At 49.0% G+C, this 18,517-nt stretch overlaps 1 long non-coding RNA gene across 3 annotated transcripts in view; it reads left to right on the top strand.

The window, feature by feature from the left end:
* LOC141088856 (uncharacterized) overlaps window positions 1-18,517 on the top strand; it is a 152,428-nt gene that overhangs the window by 81,604 nt on the left and 52,307 nt on the right. The window lies entirely within an intron of this gene.

Raw genomic sequence — 18,517 nt, 5'->3', positions numbered from 1 at the left:
TTCCAGACACCCTACATAAGAAAGTCCAGAGGGGTTATGTAAGAGGGTATGACGCAAAAGATGAGAATTCCCAGCGCGCTGTGATATTTGTGTATAAGGCCATCTGATGTCCACATGAGACTCTGCGAAACCAGCAGGATGAGGAAAAGTTTCAGGAGGGATAAGATTATACGGAACACTGAGTCAGGCTACCTTGATGATGCAGTCTCCTGGTGTAAGAGGCCAGCGATCCAAGATGGGAGTGGCTTTGACTCCAACAAAAGGGACAGTCAGAATGTGTGTGGACGAAAAGCTGAGGCTGGGGTGCTAGCCTGTGACAGGAAGCTTGAATCAGCAAGTTGTGGTGCATCTGGAAGTAGAATCCAGATGACGCTAGTGAAGGTTGGAAACCAGACTGCACCGACCAGCATCCGGGAACCAGACCTGCACCAGGCAATTTCTGGGATCCAAATTACGCCAGTCAAGGCCCATGGACCAGACCTGCACCAGGCAATTTCTGGGATCCAAATTACGCCAGTCAAGGCCCATGTGTGGCGAGGTCAGCTTACGCTGAGTCGACTTTTCTTTAGAGTGGACCCTCTGGGTCGTGGCACCCACCCACCTAGGGCGAGCTGACCTTGTGAGGAACCACCCCCTATACAGGGGGTGTCAGGGGCAAGACCAAGGGGGTGAGCCACCACGACTGCTGGCACCAGTCGGCCGGCTCAGGTAGACACTAGGTACGAGTGTCTGACGACAAGGACGAGCAGGAAGCAAGACAAGACGTAAGTTCAAGGTATCTTCATTAAGACAACTTCAGGAAAACATTCAGTGCAAAAACGTGAGAACAAGCAAACACGGCAAGGTGCGTGCGAGGGCACGCAAAGGTCCATGGCATGGTACGTGCCAGGTGGCACGCCTGGGTCTCAATGGCATCGGACTCCAGACAGCAGGCAACGATCAACAAGGTCATCAGGTTCCGGAGCTCTGATGGCGATCGGCAGGATCCGGGCATCCGGCAAACCAGGGTACAGGCAAGGAGGCACGACAGATATTCAGGCATGGTGCGTGTTAGTGAAAACACTGAGGTTCAAGGCAGGATTCCAGGCAGGGTGCGTGCTAGGGGCACACCAGGGTCCAGGGCAAGATGCAAGGCAAGGTGCGTGTGTAGGGGACACACCAGGGTTCAAAGTTCAACAAACAAGACAGGGTGCGTGTGTAGAGACACGCCAAGGTACAAGGCAGAGTCCTGCGTGTGCAGAGAGACACGCCAGGGTCAGGGTTCATGGCAGAGTCCTGCGCGTGCAGAGAGACACGCCAGGGTCAGGTTCAAGGCAGAGTCCTGCGCGTGCAGAGAGACATGCCAGGGTCAGGTTCAAGGCAGAGTCCTGCACGTACAGAGAGACACGCCAGGGTCAGGGTTCAAGGCAGAGTCCTGCGCGTGTAGAGAGACATGCCAGGGTCAGGGTTCAAGGCAGAGTCCTGCGCGTGCAGAGCGACACGCCAGGGTCAGGGTTAAAAGCAGAGTCCTGCGCGTGCAGAGGACACGCCAGGGACAGAGTACAGGCTAGGACCTGTGCGTGCGAGAGGGCACGACAGGGGACATGGCAAGACCTGCGCGTACTTTTACAGAAGCACGGGGAGGTATGCCATGGGCAGGCAATGGCCTGCGCGTACTAAGAGAAGCACGGAGAGCACTGTGCAGAGACAGCGTGGGTGCAAGGAAGCACAGAGAGCCTGGCTGGGGCACTGGCTAGCTGGACGGGCTGCAGCACAGACAGGCGGGTAAGACTCCAGCGAACCCGACTGGGGCATAGCAGGCGACACAGCTGTCACTGACCGTCGAGCACGGCTGAGGCACAAGCAGGAGGCTAGGAAGGCCAGGCGCATGCAAAGGGCACACGAAGAAACAAGGCAAGGCAAAGCAAGAAATAAGGCAAGACAGGGTACGGAACACAGAGCGGAACATAGGCAGAAACAGAGCCAGGTCAGAGCGAGAACAGAGCTAGCAGCGGAGCGTAGGCAGAAGCCCAGAGCCGGGTCAAGGGAGCACCTTAAGACTAGCGTGGAAATGTGCAAGAGAGCACAATAGGACAGAGTCTAGCAGCGGAGCGTAGGCTGAAGCCCAGAGCCGGGTCAAGGGAGCACCTTGAGACTAGACATGGAAATGTGCAAGAGAGCACCATAGGACAGAATACGGAAAACCAGGCAGAGACAAGAAACATGAGAAGCAGTACAAGGCTCAGAATAGCAAAGACCAGACATGGCGAAACAGGCAAAGGCAAAGAACAGAGTGCAGGGGCACAGAATACAGAGAGCGACCGAGCAGACCAAGCAGCCATGCAGGGAAGCAACACGATACTCAGGCCCCGACCATAGGAAGGGGCGGTCTGATTTTAGCACCTGCAGTTCTGGATCAGGGAAGGACTTCCAGGTTAAGATCCTCCAGGATTATAGAGAGCATTGCTAGATCAGACTGGGCAGAACCATAGAGAAGGTCACATGATCAGAGCTCCAGGAATACATAGAGGATTGCAGAATCAGACAGTACTGGAACATAGGAAAGGTCACATGATCAGGGGGCCAGGAATACATAGAGGATTGCAGAATCAGACAGCGTTGGAACATAGGAAAGGTCACATGATCAGGGGTTCCAGGAATACATAGAGGATTGCAGAATCAGAGCAGAGATGGATGGTTACCTAGCAACGGCGTGCAGCCATGAGGTAAGGCGCGCGTGCACACCGCTCCAGGCATCTTGCAGCATGAGACATAACGGGCATGAGAATTCAGTACACGTGCACACTTCTCTAGGAGTCATGTGGCATACCAGACATGGCGGGCATGATAGTTCGGTGCACACTGCTCCATGGGTCATGCGGCATAACAGATATGGCGGGCATGACACCATGGACCAGACCTGCACCAGTCAAGGTCCGAAGACCAGATTTATTTTTTTTTTCCAAAATCATATTTATTGAAATGTTACATAGTTAAACATGAAAACACATCAATTCCGCAAACAGTGCAGAGTAGATTAATAATACGTCAAGAAAACAGACATACAAACGTAGGAGGCAAGGAATAAGGGTAGAAAAGGGGGTAGGTACACCTAAGTATACGACTGTAAATTACTTAGATCAAAGGTCTTAACAGAAACTGACCTGCTAAAGTGCAGGTTCCTGAATATCAAACGGGCATATAAGCTAGACACATAGCAGGGTTCCTCGCGGGCAGGGAATATCAGACCCTGAATCGAAGTAGCACAAGCATCATCACGGTGGATTGAAGGAGAGACGGCTACCAAGCGATGGTTCCCAAATCTGGGACTTTTTCTTTTTAGATGACGCAGATAATACCAGAGCCCTTTCGTATTGGCAATGAAGGTTCATCCTGTCAATCACAAATTGTATGGTCGGAGCGCTGGCCACTCTCCATTTGGATGCCACTGCCAGTCTAGCGGCTATAAACAAATGTGAGAACACTCCTCTCAACACATACGGGATCTCATCCAAACCGATATGCAATAAAACCATACTGGGTTGTAAGGCCATCCGGATCCCAGTTACCTCAGCTATCACGTCCTCTAGGCTAGCCCAAAAATTTAGTAATTTCGGGCACGACCACCACATGTGGCTAAGTGTCCCCAACATACCGCAGCCTCTCCAACACAATGGGGAGCACTGAGGGCCAAAGTGAGCAACTTTAACTGGGTAATAGTACCAGCGTAAGTGGACTTTTTTCAATTGTTCCAGATGGTTTAAACAAGAGGAAACTCTCCGAACCTCTAACACCGCCTCCCGCCACCTATCAGGCGCTAGGGTGACCGGCAAGTCATCCTCCCATTGTCTCATGAATTGCAGTTTAACCTCTGGGTCAGGATCATTCAGGGCTCTATACAAGATAGATACATTGTGACTACTAGGTCCGGGCACCAGGAAGAGGCCATTTACTATACGGTCTAGGTTAGAATTAAAGAAGTACCATGGTTGTGTAGTGTGTATAAGATGTCTTAGTTGCAAAAACTGATAAAATCTATGTCGAATATCTGGGTGTTTTGCAACTAGGCGGTCAAACAGCTTAATCGCTGTGCGGTCACACAACTGATGAAGTGATTTTACCCCAGCCAGTGCCCATGGCTGTAAATCTATATACGGGATATGTAATTCTAGCGCCTTCAGTGTCACTTCAGTTAATGGGATTTTAATAAGAGTCAGGACCGTCTGTCTCCAAAAATGCAGTGCAGTAGACATGGTTGGTTAGCATCCTCAATAGTCAGAACCTCCCACTCCCGTCTCCAAGACTTTACACGTGCTGTGCCAATTCTTTGGAATGCACTTCCCAGGTCAATACGATTAGTCCCCAATCCCCACAATTTTAAGCGTGCCCTGAAAACGCATTTATTCAGACTGGCCTATCACCTCAACACATTAACCTAATCTATCCCTGGGTGGCACAGCCAAAAGTTTTACCATAACCAGGTTCCCCGCATCATGTTCCCACATGCTTTATGCATCCATTAGCCCTCTGTGTCTGTACTGTTACACACTTAACATTATGGCTGGTCCATACAATCAGGGCAACTGTTACCACCCACCTTTCGTGTCTACCTCTTTCCTCATAGACTGTAAGCTTGCGAGCAGGGCCCTCACTCCTCTTGGTATTTGTTATAATCTACTGTATGTGATTATTGTTATGCTGTAATGTCTATTGCCTGTACAAATCCCCTCTGAAATGTAAAGTGCTGCGGAATATGTCGGCGCTATAAAAATAAAATTTATTATTATTGTTATTGGGAGATTACAAGGCCGCGGCCCAAAGGCTTCAACCTCTAACATAAATCGGGTGGAGCCTCTAGTCGCATAGAAATTTTCGATTTGCAACCATCTATGATCCTTATCTAGCTGCCACCAATCCCGCAGCCCCGCTACCACTGAGGCCTTATAATACGCCATCAAATTTGGCAATCCCATTCCTCCCAGATCATAAGGGTAATACAAAAGGGACTTGGCCACTCGAGGAGTTTTGTGGGCCCATATGTATTTGTTTGTTAAGCGCTGAAGGTTTGTTATAATTTTGCTTGGGACCCTCAAAGGGAGACATCTGAAATAATATAATATCTTGGGGAGAATTTTCATCTTGAAAATATTAATTCTAGCCACCCAGGAGGTCATAAACAGATGTAAGGTGTGCAGCTCAGTCTTTATCTGTCTGAATAAAGCAGTATAGTTCGCCTCTATGATATGTTGAGAGTGTGTAAGCCTTATACCAAGGTAAGGGATACCCTGATCAGTCCAACGAAAGGGAAACTTATTCTCTAATTCAGCTTTGGTGATCAAAGGGACCGCGACAGGGAATACCAGTGATTTGGTTGCATTCAATTTGTAATAGGATACTGACGCAAACTCCTCTAGTTCAACCATGACGGCCTAAAACGACCGCTCCAGGTCCACACAGGCTATGATGATGTCGTCCGCGTAAAGACCGATCTTGTGAGCAGCCGGGCCCACCATCAGACCTGAGATATCAGAGTTAAGACGGATTTTCTCAGCCAGTGGCTCCATGCATAATGTAAATATAATGGGGGATAGTGGGCATCCCTGTCGCGTCCCGTTAGTGATCAAAAAGGGGGTAGATACAAACCCAGAGGCTAGGACTCTGGCAGATAGGGTGGAATATATGGCTAAAATCGCCGAAAGGATGGGGCCCTCCAAACCAAACTTCCTAAGAACACTTCCCAAATATCCCCAGTGGACCCTATCAAAGGCTTTCTCAGCGTCCAAGGACAGGAATGCACTGGGAAGGCCTGACAGTTCCGCCACCCTAATGAGATTCAACATTCGGCGGGTACCATCCTTGGTTTCCCGGCCAGCCACAAAACCGACCTGGTCAGGAGAGACAAGAGAGGGGATTATCAAATGAAGGCGGGAGGCTAGCAATTTGGTATATATCTTTAAATCACAATTCAATAAAGCAATGGGTCTAAAATTCCCAGGACTATCAGGGGTCTTACCTGGCTTAGGGAGAGTGGTAATAGTAGCTTCAAAATTAGGGGCAGCAACTTTGCCTGAATCCCGCCAACTTGAAAACAACCTCAATAGATATGGGGCCAGAAGTTCCTGAAAAGTGCGATAATATTCATTTGAAAGTCCATCCGGACCAGGCGCGGTGTGTAGCTTACTGCTTTTAATAGATTTTTGGACTCCTCTTCTGTAAATGGGGCGTTTAACAATAATAATTGTTCTTGGGATACACGCAGTAAATTAACTGATTGCAGATATGAATCGATTGCTACCTGAGTAGGTTGACGGGTCTGCGGGTCAGAATGTAATTTATATAAATGGGAGTAGTACTTTACAAATGTCTCCGCGATGTCAGTCGGATTCCTAACCAGACACCCATTCTGATCTTGTAAACCATCTATTCTGGACTTTGCCTCTCGTTTACGTACCCTACGTGCCAGTATTGCTCCCGCCCTATCTCCAGTGGTGTAAAAGTGAGTTTTAAGCTTACGTAAATTACGGGCATAGGCAGAAAGCAAAACCTCCCGCAACTGAAAGCGAACCCAGTATATCTCATCCGACACCGCCTGCGAGGGTGAAGTTTTATTCAGTGATTCCAACTGGTCAAGTCTAGCTAAGAGGTCATCCCGAATCCCTCTATTATGCTTCAGTATGGAGGCTTGTTGTATGAGATATCCCCGTATAACCACTTTATGCGCAGCCCATAGCGTTTCATCTGAAACTTCCCCATTATCGTTAACATGGAAGTAGTGAGTCAACTCAGTAGAGATACCACACGTCACCTTCTCATTTAGTAAAAGAGATGGGTTCAGACGCCACCGAAAAGCAGGGTTCGCATGATGTTTTAACGCTAACTGTAACACAATGGGAGCATGGTCAGACCAGGTAATAAATCCTATGCTGGAGGAGACGCACCTAGGAAGAACCGAAGTATCCACCAGAATATGGTCTATCCGAGTATATGTACGGTGTCGGAAGGAATAAAAGGTAGTCCGAAGACCAGATGAAGTCTGTCAAGAGCTAAGGCCTAGCCCTCATCTCACCTGGTACCAGAGACATCCGTCGCTGGTCAAGTAATAAAGATTCGTTGGGTATCTCTGCTCGGGAGTGGATGCCTGCGGTGGTGAACTGGAGCGCAAGTGAGCCAGGCCGTTGCTTCCATCACTGACGTACGGTATAGGGGTTGGTCTGGGTTAGTACAGCAGACTGGAGGGGGACAGTCTGCTTTACACTATTCACCGTTGCGACAATTACCCCAGTTTCCTGCCACGCTAGAGAAATACACAGTTTAATTGGTTATTTCCTCCTGAACCATGTCTGAGTGTTGCATCCGGTCACCTGCTTTACAGTTATAAACCTGTGCGTCTGAATACGGTCTTTGTGAGAGGAGACCTGCAGAGTGGTAAGCTGGCCATAGACTTTAGACTTACGCAGGCCGAACCCGCCAATGTCGACTAGTTCAGCCGACGGTCTAATGTGTTCGGGGGTGCTGCCCAACTTATGGATGGGAGAGATGTCGATCATGCATATCCGATTGCTGACTGACGATTGCATTGTTCTCCCTGAAATAAGTTGCCGAATGCTTTTTCAGGCGGCGTCTTTCTCCTAGAGAGTACAGAAGCACTCGGCTAAACAAGCACTCCTGTGGCTGAGATGGATGTTGGACGAACGATCTTTCGACTGACAGCCATCTAATGTGTATGGCTAGCTGTAAGGGACAATAAGGCCACCGCAGAGAGTAACCGTTTTTTTACTCTTGCTGTGTTTTTGCGGGCCGTTTTTGCGGCCCCAATAGATTTCTATGGGGCCGCAAAAACGGCCCGCAAAAATACATCGGAGCGCTGTGTCCCGTATGGCCATGAGGGCCGTAAATACAGCCGTAAAAAAAAAATAACGCGCTTGCTCGATATTTTTCACGACTCACGGACACGGCCTCCATATAAATCAACGGTACCGCAAAAACAACGGTAGCTTGTTTTTGCGGTACATCGTATTTACGGATCGCTGTTTTTTCCCCCGCAATTTGTTACAACAGGGAAAAACGGCGATCCGAGAGAGATTTTTGGGGCCCGTTTTTGCGGGAGACCACAAAAATTACGGCAATATGGCCCGCAAAAACGGCCTGTAAAAATGGGCCACAAAAAAAACGGCATGTGTAAAAGTAGCCTAAAGCTTGCCATACACATCAGTTAGCTGTTGGCTGAATGAAGATAGCTATCCCTCCCGAACTTCCATATCAATGAGCGCTCGGCTTAGATAAGGAAAAATTGTATTTCCTTCTTTTATAAAATGTGAATTTGTTTCGTGACTGATTGCATATTAATATAGCTGTGAATGATGGAGCGCTCTTATCCGGAACCACACGGCGCTGCGCCTGTGTCATCCATGTGATCCCTTTTATATTGTAATCATCTATGCTAATGGCGGAAACGTTAACAATTTCTGAATGCACAAACGCGGATCAAACAACGAGCCTGATATGAGATGTTATGGTGACAGGCCTGTTCTCCCACGTGAGGCAGCACATGTACATGAAGGACCCTCGTAGACAAAACAGCTCCTCAGTGCATGCTCCGATCATCGCCGCACCTCCTCTCCATGTGCCGCCACAGGTTCTCTGCCATCTCATCTAATGACAATGCCATCAACAGCTGTGGAGAGGGTGCACAAAGCGGCCAAATAACTATGAATATATTCATTGCTTCCCACATGGTTCAGTCTACTCAGCAATCAGTCATGGTAAACAAGCAACGCAATTGCATCAATGACAGCCATGTTATGCTCAAACTTTTAAAGGGTCACTAAACGTAAAGTCGGCAGATTGTACGGCAGCTCCATATCATTTGCAATTTGCTGTACTTTATTGCAAAATAGCAGCACAATCTCATGCATAATAATTTAGCTGCTTTGGTCGTGACTGCAATAGCCATTTCACAAATCATCAGAACGCTGTTGCAATTTTTTTTGCATGCACCAAATCTCATAGGCATGACACCGCACATAACCATACAAGATCCCATAGACAAACACTGCCGGAGATATTCATAAAGCTCTGCCCTGATAAGACGAGCCATTATTCTCCATCAGAGACACGGATGGAAAATTTTCCAGAGATTTTCTGTACATAAGAAATGGTAGGAGGAAGGTCAGGGAATTACGTAGATTTCTAGTTAAGGGGCCCATACACAATAGATGAATGTCGGCAGAATTCACCAATTTTGGTGGGACCAACCAACCACGGGTTGTGTATGGTGATGTCCTGACTTTACTCGGACTTGGGGAGATGATTTTCAACCTGCCCATTGTTCTTAGGGGAGGTACGACATCCGCTGCCTCCCCTCTTTCTATCGAGAAGTCCTACAATCAACTCCATGGTAAATGCCCATGAGAGTAGACAGAGATTCGGATTAGTGTCTCTAAAACATGAGCTGTAGGCTTATCGGTGCTGGTTGCACTTAGATACAAATCAGATTGGATGCTGTATCACAGAGGTATTTCTTCCTGCGGCACCATATGGCAGCACATCTACAGTATGCATGGCGCGCACAGAGGGTGCTCCAGCTTCCCCAATGACTTTTAGTGCCGGATATCAGCTGTATTGCAGTAAATTGCTGTCTCGGAGATAGATCTAGATATATAGATAGATGTGCGGCACAATGGGCTTCTACTCCTCTTTTATTTTCCTGCATTTATCCATTTTCTGTTCATGAAACCTGACATTGAATCAGAACATCTTGTCTGGCAGTCGCTATAATAGGCTTTTCAATGGGAGCGGCTGCCGGCGAACTGCAATTACCAAGTTTAAAGGAACATCCAGAGCATTGCCAGCCGGTGATTATATGTGTTGCTATGGTATCCACAGTCCCAATATACAAGAAGCAAATAAAATCGATCTTCTGTATAAATTTTCCTGCTATTGACCAAAGTTCTAGCATGCCATCCTAGAGCAGTGCCCAAGGGCCCGAAAACATGGGGGCCACATACTGAAAGTGCCAAGTACATAAAAAACAGCAAAGTCTAATTGTTACCTCTTTTGTTTAGAAATTTCACCGGGACTCAGACCCCTTCCATTTGGTTTCTTGGTGGAAAAAGGGGGTCAATATTGGGTAGACATATGTGCAAAATTTCCTAGGAAATTCAAAAGAAACGATACATGGGATCTTTGATAGGCAATGTCATCTTCACTGTGACATCGGCGGTCGTGCCCGTCGATGCCCCATCAGCGGCGGCAGCCACCGCAGCCCCTCCTCACCTGCGCGCCACCGTCCGTGTGCGCGCCTGTCCTGCCTTCCCTCCTGCTGCACGCACCGGCCTTAGGTTGCGGGCGCGCGCCCGTCCGTGCTCGGCGTCTGGCCGTGGGCGGCGCTGAGGGGCCGGGCTTGAGGAGCTCTTCCGGGCGCTAAGGTACTTCAGGCGTCCTCCCTAAGAGGAGGGCGCCTGGTGATTGTGTGGATCTCCCGCACTGTTCTGGCCGCACTCCTACTTTCGTGTCCTACTTCTTGGTGCTCGTCGCTGCATCTATTTCTGTGTTGTGTCCGTCCCTCCTCCTTGCCTCGGTTCCCCTGGTCCGATCTGTCCTCCCTGTCTGTCCCTGCCTGCTGGTATTCTTTCCCCGGTCTGTTCCCTGCCCTCCACCTCTCCCTGTCTACTCCAGTCCGAATGCTCTTGCTTAATTCCCCCTAAGGTTTCCTCGTCTGTCCATCTCCCCGCTGTGCCTCGCCCCGTCGCCCTACGGGCTTTTCTGCTGGGTTCCTCCTTCCTCTGGTTCTTCCACCTAGGTACCCTTGTCTTTGTCCGTAGTTCCTTGTCCTGCCTCGAGCCTGGCTTCTCCCTGAGCCGTCCCTCTTGGTACCGGCTGTCGCGGTTCTGACCCCTGTGGTCTTGCCCCTAACGATCCCTGTATAGGGGTTGGTCATCACCTGGCGCACTCAGCCGAGGGGCTCCAGATCCGTGACCCAGAGGGTCAACTCTCGGACGTGGTTTGCTCCTGAGCGTCACAGTATCACCAGGCCATGGACCCCGCCAGTGCCGTGGCCGCTACGCAGAAGGAACTGCTTTGTTATGTGAGAATCAGACCCGGATAATGTCCTTCATGAAATCGATGGACACCCGGCTCTCCGCCCTACAGACCTCTGACCCAGGGCATGCTCCCCTCTTAGCCAGTCTCCAGCAGGAGCTCGTGCAACAGCGCGATGCTCAGTCCCACATCCTGGGGTACATGGCGTCCGCTGACGATCAACTGCTTGCTCTGCAGTCCTCTGCGGCCGCTTCAGCCCTTCCTCGGGACGCAGATTCGTCTCCGCCTCCCCGCCTGGGAAAGCCTCCCAGGTATAACGGGGATCCTAAGCTATGTCGGGGTTTTCTAAATCAGTGCAGATTGCACTTTGAGCTTGTGCCTCAGCAGTATCCCACTGACCGTGCCAAAGTGGCGTTCATAGTGTCCCATCTTGAGGGTGAGGCTCTGGCTTGGGTAAACCCTTTGTGGGAGAGGGATGACCCGGTAGTTTCCAGTATCCAGAATTTTCTGGAAGTATTCCGCAAGGTGTTTGATGAGCCTGGTCGCTTGGCGTCCACTACTGAGACTCTTTTCAATCTCCGCCAGGGCTCCCTTACTGTAGGACAATACGCCATCCGCTTTCGGACCCTGTCTTCGGAGCTGGGCTGGAATAGCGAGGCTCTTGTGGGTGCCTTTTGGAGGGGTCTCTCAAGTAAAATCAAGGACGAGCTGGCCGGGCGAGACACTCCCATAAACCTGGAAGATCTCATTTATCTGGCTACCCGTATAGATCTGCGGTTTTTGGAACGCGCTCGAGAGTCGGCTAGGGAGAAAAGACCCTTCAGGCTGTATCAGGCTCCTTTTCCGCATTCCTCTGCATCCCCTATTAGCACCGCTCCTGAGCCCATGCAGATAGATCGTATCAGGCTGTCAGAGCAGCGACGCAGGGAGAGGATGACTAATGGTCTCTGTCTGTACTGCGGTGGAGCCAACCACTTCGTGCGTACCTGTCCTGAGAAACCGGGAAATGCCTCCACCTAGGTCAGGTAAGAGAGGACCTCCTAGGTGATCATAATTTCTCTCTGGCCCTTACCCTTTCAGCTTTGATTATTGCAGGTCGGGGGCGTAGATCTGTGGAGGCGTATGTGGACTCGGGCGCAGCCGGTAATTTCATTCGTCAAGAAGAGGTTGATGAACTCCAGATCCCGGTGGTCACCCTAAGAGACCCGCGTGCTATTACCTCCGTTGATGGCAAACCTCTACCCGAGCTCGTCACCACTATCACCGCCGAAGTAGATCTTCAAATTGGGGCACTCCACTGCGAGAAAATAGCCTTTTACGTCCTGCCTCGATTGTGCCATGCTGTTCTCCTAGGATTGCCCTGGCTCAGACGGCACGAGCCAGTTGTCGACTGGCGTTCAGGAGAGATTTTGTGTTTGGGTTACTCCTGTCAAGAACGCTGTCTGCAGGCTCTCGTTCGTCCTAGCTCCCTGCCTAGGCCAGTCAATCTTCCGGGCCTTCCCGCAGCCTACCACGCATACGCAGATGTTTTCAGCAAGAAGGAAGCGGATTCCTTGCCGCCGCACCGGTCCTACGACTGCCCTATCGACCTGATCCCCGGAGCCTCCCCTCCCAGAGGGAGAACATATCCTCTGTCCCCAGCAGAGACCACGGCTATGACAGAATACATACAGGAAAACCTGACCAAGGGGTTCATCCGGAAATCCTCATCCCCTGCAGGCGCAGGTTTTTTCTTTGTCCGGAAGAAAGACGGTTCACTACGACCATGTATTGACTACCGGGGTCTGAACAACATCACCGTTAAGAATCGGTATCCGCTCCCGCTGATTCCAGAACTCTTCGACCGGTTGAGAGGGGCTCGGATCTTCACGAAGTTGGATCTGCGGGGAGCCTACAATCTGATCCGGATCCGCGCCGGGGATGAGTGGAAGACGGCCTTCAATACCCGTGATGGGCATTGTGAGTATCTAGTCATGCCGTTCGGTCTCTGCAATGCTCCGGCAGTATTTCAGGAATTTGTTAACGAGGTGTTCAGAGATCTACTCTATTCCTGTGTGGTGGTGTACTTAGATGATATTCTCATCTCGCCCGATCTGTCCTCCCATCGGAGAAGCGTACGCATGGTCCTACATCGCCTTCGAGAGAATCATCTCTGCGCCAAAATTGAAAAGTGCCTCTTTAAGCAAACGTCGTTACCCTTCTTGGGTTATATCATCGCTGATTCCGGTCTGAAGATGGACCCACAGAAACTCTGCAGTACTCAAGTGGCCTCGGCCCGTGGGCGTAAAGGCCATCCAACGTTTCCTTGGATTCGCTAACTATTACCGACAATTTGTGCCTCATTTTTCTACAGTTACCAAGCCCATCACGGTCCTGACCCGTAAAGGGACTAGGGCAAACAGCTGGTCTCCCGAAGCTGAGGACGCCTTCCTTGCTCTGAAACGCTCTTTTGCAACAGCCCCAATCTTACATTGCCCAGTAGCCAGTAGGCCCTTTGTCCTAGAGATGGATGCCTCCTCCACCGGAGCCGGGGCTGTTCTTTCCCAGCAGGCTCCATCCGGACGTCTGGTTCCTTGCGGGTATTTTTCTAAGTCCTTTTCACCTGCGGAGTGCAATTACTCCATTGGAGACCGAGAATTGCTAGCCATTAAGATGGACCTGGAGGAGTGGCGATACCTGCTTGAAGGGGCAGTACATCCCTTTACTATCTTCATGGACCATAATAATTTGGCCTATCTGCAGTCCGCTCAAAGACTCAATTCCAGACAGGCCAGATGGGCTCTGTATTTTTCTCGTTTTGATTTTAAGCTCCACTTCCGGCCTGGCAATAAGAACATCAGAGCGGATGCACTTTCCAGGTCTTTGCAGTCACCGGAGGGAGATGAGGACCCATCGTATATTATCGAGCCTGCTAAAGTTATCACCGTGGCTCCGGTGAGTTTCTCTTCGCCACCACCAGGCAAAACCTTCGTTCCCCAGACCAAGCGTTCGAAGGTGCTACACTGGGTGCATTCCTCCAAGGTCGCAGGGCATGTTGGGACTAAGAAGACTCTTTTACTTCTCTCCCGTTACTACTTGTGGCCCTCCCTTCGCCAAGACGTGATGGACTATGTAGCCTCTTGCACAACCTGTGCTCAGAACAAGGTTGCTAGGACCCTGCCTTCCGGTCTACTTCGCACGTTACCTGTTCCGGAAGCTCCTTGGCAGCAAATCGCCATGGATTTTGTGACTGATTTGCCCCGCTCAGCTGGATGTACTACCATCTTAGTCGTGGCAGATCGCTTCTCTAAGATGGCTTATTTCATTCCTTTGCCTGGACTGCCGTCCGCCCCGAGGTTGGCCGAGATCTTCATCCACCAGATCTTCAGGCTGCATGGCCTTCCTCAGCGGATCGTGTCTGACTGGGGGGTCCAGTTTACCTCTCGATTCTGGAATGCTCTCTGTCGGCTTATGGGCACGTCTCTCGACTTCTCCTCGGCGTATCATCCTCAGACCAATGGGCAGGAGGAGCGGATTAATCAAGTTTTGACAGCCTTCTTACGTCACTTTTCCAACGCCCATCAGGACAATTGGGTCTCTCTTCTACCTTGGGCAGAATTCGCGCATAATAATCATTCCAGCGAATCTACCACCAAGTCGCCGTTCCTTGTGGTAACAGGACAAAATCCTGGTATTCCGCTGCCCTTTTCCACTTCGTCAGGAGTTCCTGCAGCAGATACTTGTGCCAAGGAGTTTTCGCAAATCTGGAGGGAGACCAGGGAGGCGCTCGAGAAGGCCAGTAACCGAATTAAGAAACATGCGGACAAAAGACGGAAGGATCTTCCCCCATATCATCCTGGCGACAAAATCTGGCTTTTGACTAAGCATATCCGCCTGAAGATTCTGTCTTACAAGTTAAGTCCCCGATACATCGGGCCTTTTGAAGTGCTTAGACGCGTTAATGAGGTGGCTTATAAACTGAGGTTGCCTGCTTCGCTCCGGTTCCCTAACGCCTTCCATGTCTCGCTCCTGAAACCTGTGGTTCTCAATCGGTTCCAACCAGCTTCCATATCCCCTCCTTCGCCAAGGGGTTTGGATGACGTTTTTGAAGTAAAGGACATTTTGGCCATGAAAAAAGTCAAGGGAATAACTTTTTTTCTTATCGATTGGAGGGGTTTTGGCCCCGAGGAGAGGTCCTGGGAGCCTCGAGAGAATGTTAATGCTCCTCTTATTCTGAAAAAATTTTTGGCCAATCTCAGAAGGGGAGGATGTAAGGAGGGTGGTACTGTGACATCGGCGGGGGTGCCCGTCGATGCCCCATCAGCGGTGGCAGGCGCCGCAGCCCCTCCTCACCTGCGCGCCACCATCCGTGTGCGCGCCTGTCCTGCCTTCCCTCCTGCTGCACGCACCGGCCTTAGGTTGCGGGCGCGCGACCGTCCGTCCGCGGCATCTGGCCGTGGGCGGCGCTGAGGGGCCGGGCTTGAGGAGCTCTTCCGGGCGCTAAGGTACTTCAGGCGTCCTCCCTAAGAGGAGGGCGCCTGGTGATTGTGTGGATCTCCTGCACTGTTCTGGCCGCACTCCTACTTTCGTGTCCTACTTCTTGGTGCTCGTCGCTGCATCTATTTCTGTGTTGTGTCCGTCCCTCCTCCTTGCCTCGGTTCCCCTGGTCCGATCTGTCCTCCCTGTCTGTCCCTGCCTGCTGGTATTCTTTCCCCGGTCTGTTCCCTGCCCTCCTGCTCTCCCTGTCTACTCCAGTCCGGATGCTCTTGCTTAATTCCCCCTAAGGTTTCCTCGTCTGTCCGTCTCCCCGCTGTGCCTCGTCCCGTCGCCCCACGGGCTTTTCTGCTGGGTTCCTCCTTCCTCTGATTCTCCCACCTAGGTACCCTTGTCTTTGTCCGTAGTTCCTTGTCCTGCCTCGAGCCTGGCTTCTCCCTGAGCCGTCCCTCTATAGGGGTTGGTCATCACCTGGCGCGCTCGGCCCAGGGGCTCCAGATCCGCGACCCAGAGGATCTCGGACGTGGTTTGCTTCTGAGCGTCACATTCACTAATGGCTGACCTGTGTACTGTGCAGAGATCCAGATAAAAAAGGAGATTAATGCATATAATTCCAGCAAATGGAGTGTCATCTATGGAGAATCTGCCGGTATTTGTGCCGCCAGTAAAGTAGACAGAGGCATGTTTCAGTAATAGGTGCTAATTAATGGAATGATGGGTCGTCTTTTGCAGCTGTCATCCAATTACCGTCTGGATATTTTAGTGGCCACACATGGAGCTAAAGCCAGACATTACTGGAACCGCTTCGGCAATCGCAACTTCCCCACCTAAATACGGCGCAAGTAAATTAGGACTTGTCACGTTCCAAAGTCAAGTAAACAAGCAAAGACCAGACAAGAAAACACTCAGAAGAAATGTCATAGGGCCGGGGACATATTGCTGCTCTTACCTTCAAGTCTATGATCTGGGGAAATGTCTGTAGTTGCCCGAAAGTGAAGTAGACGTTTTTTACCCCATCACTAAAAAAGTGGTTCTTTAAAGCAGTATTAAAGTATATAACATTTGTGAAGGATCTATAAAAGAATCCTGTACATGTTTCAAAGAGTATTGTAACATCAAGGAGGTAAGTGAATAGGAATACACAGTTATACACGCAGTCGGCCCCCTCATTATAAAATAAATACAGAATACCACCATATGGTACACGTGGATTGTGCCGCCTCACTGTACACATAACTAATGCTACATAACAGTACATAGAAATCACACTCATGCTGTAATATAAAGGGACACACAAACTCAATGCCTATATTAATCACCATATAGAGCACATATTTTATACTGATATACTGTGCACGTAAATAATGCAGTGGGATAGTACACATAAATAACACTGCAATTCTGTAATATAAGCAAATGTGCAAGCATTTAATAGGCAAAGCCTATATTTGTTGCCATATAGAACACATACTTTATGCTGCTATAGTGCACACATAAATAACACTGCCCTACTGGAAAATACACACTTATACAAACTGAATCACACATATTTGGTAAACACAGTTCCTATTTCTGTCACCATATAATTTGCGTAGATTGTGACGCCATACTGTACACATAAATAATACCACCAAGCAGTACACATAAATATAACCACATTACTATAAAATACACATATACAAACTGATTCACACACATTTGGTAGATACAGTCAGTTCCTATTTCTGTCTCCATATTGTTCACATAGATTGTGCTGCCATACTGTACACATAAATAATGCCACCAAATAGTACACATAAATAGTATTACATTACTATAAAAATACTCACTTATCCAAACTGATTCACACACATTTAGTAGACAGTCAGTTTACTTGTGCCCATATTGTTAAATTAGTTTGGATTAGTTGTGTTTTGTTATACTTGTTTTCTACCTTGTACAACATACGTACCGTAATTAATGCCACCAATTATTTTTTTCACACGAAGACATTGATTAACATTACAGCGTGTGCTGTCCAATTTCAGCACGGAAAGCATGTGAGTTTCCCCCCTTACACTGATGTTAAAATGAACAACGGGGTCACTTCTCTTCCTATCCAGAAACCATCATCAAGCTGCTATATCTATATTTAGTACCTTCAGTGCACAAGGGTGTTGAGCTCTGTTATGATGGTGGATTATTTTTTTTTTTTTTTTTTGCTGGAACATTTATTTAACGCGTTAACGAACCATGAACAGTTCTAGGCCTGCTGAGAATATATCTCTATTATAGGAAATCTGTTTAGAGCTGACAGCCTGCTTGTTGATGGTTTCCAGTGAAAATTGTCTGTTTTCTCCTATTGGAAACCATATGATTTTTCCTGCGCTCGGTTGAACTCAGCACAAAAATTCTGCAACCTGATCTCATCGACTGTCATACAAATCCTAATCATGACGAGTGAGAACTGAGAAACATTAGCTTTTTTTTTTTTTTTTCTTGAGAATTCAACTCTAGCCTCTTTACTAAGAACATGATTTACTGGAATGCTCACTGCAAAACTGCCAGGAATTTGGTATTTTCTGCATAATTATAATGGATGGGAAGAGAAAAAAAAAGACCTAAACACTAAAATAACCCAATACATGCTGTAGACTATAGTGGTGAATAATTACACGCATTTATGAAGGCGACTTAAATTTGCCTCTTAAAATGATTGGCAATTTGCTGCTCATGCTCAAACCATGGCCAGACGATCCCCAGGCTATGGCCAGTCCATTGCCCGATATCCCAGCGTTACGTTGTCTGGGGTTCGTGTCTGCATGCTTTGTCTCACTGACTTTTGATTGAACTGTTCTGCTGCGAATCTCCGAATAAACTTCAGTCTCAGCTTGATAAGAGGATTACCAATACAAAAGTTAATAAGTAGCCCCCTGACGAAGCTTCTGGGTGAAACGTGCGTTGGGGCAGGTGGACCAGAAAGCTTGTACTAGACCCCCTTTCACTGACATACCAGCTTTTATGTAAGTACTTGCCTTAGGCATTT

The sequence above is a fragment of the Dendrobates tinctorius genome, unplaced genomic scaffold (assembly GCF_039654945.1).
Source record: "Dendrobates tinctorius isolate UK_male_01 unplaced genomic scaffold, ASM3965494v1 ptg000041l, whole genome shotgun sequence".
NCBI lineage: Eukaryota > Metazoa > Chordata > Amphibia > Anura > Dendrobatidae > Dendrobates > Dendrobates tinctorius.
The sequence above is the reverse complement of the archived record's forward strand: the minus strand, read 5'-3'. Positions and strand labels throughout refer to the sequence as shown.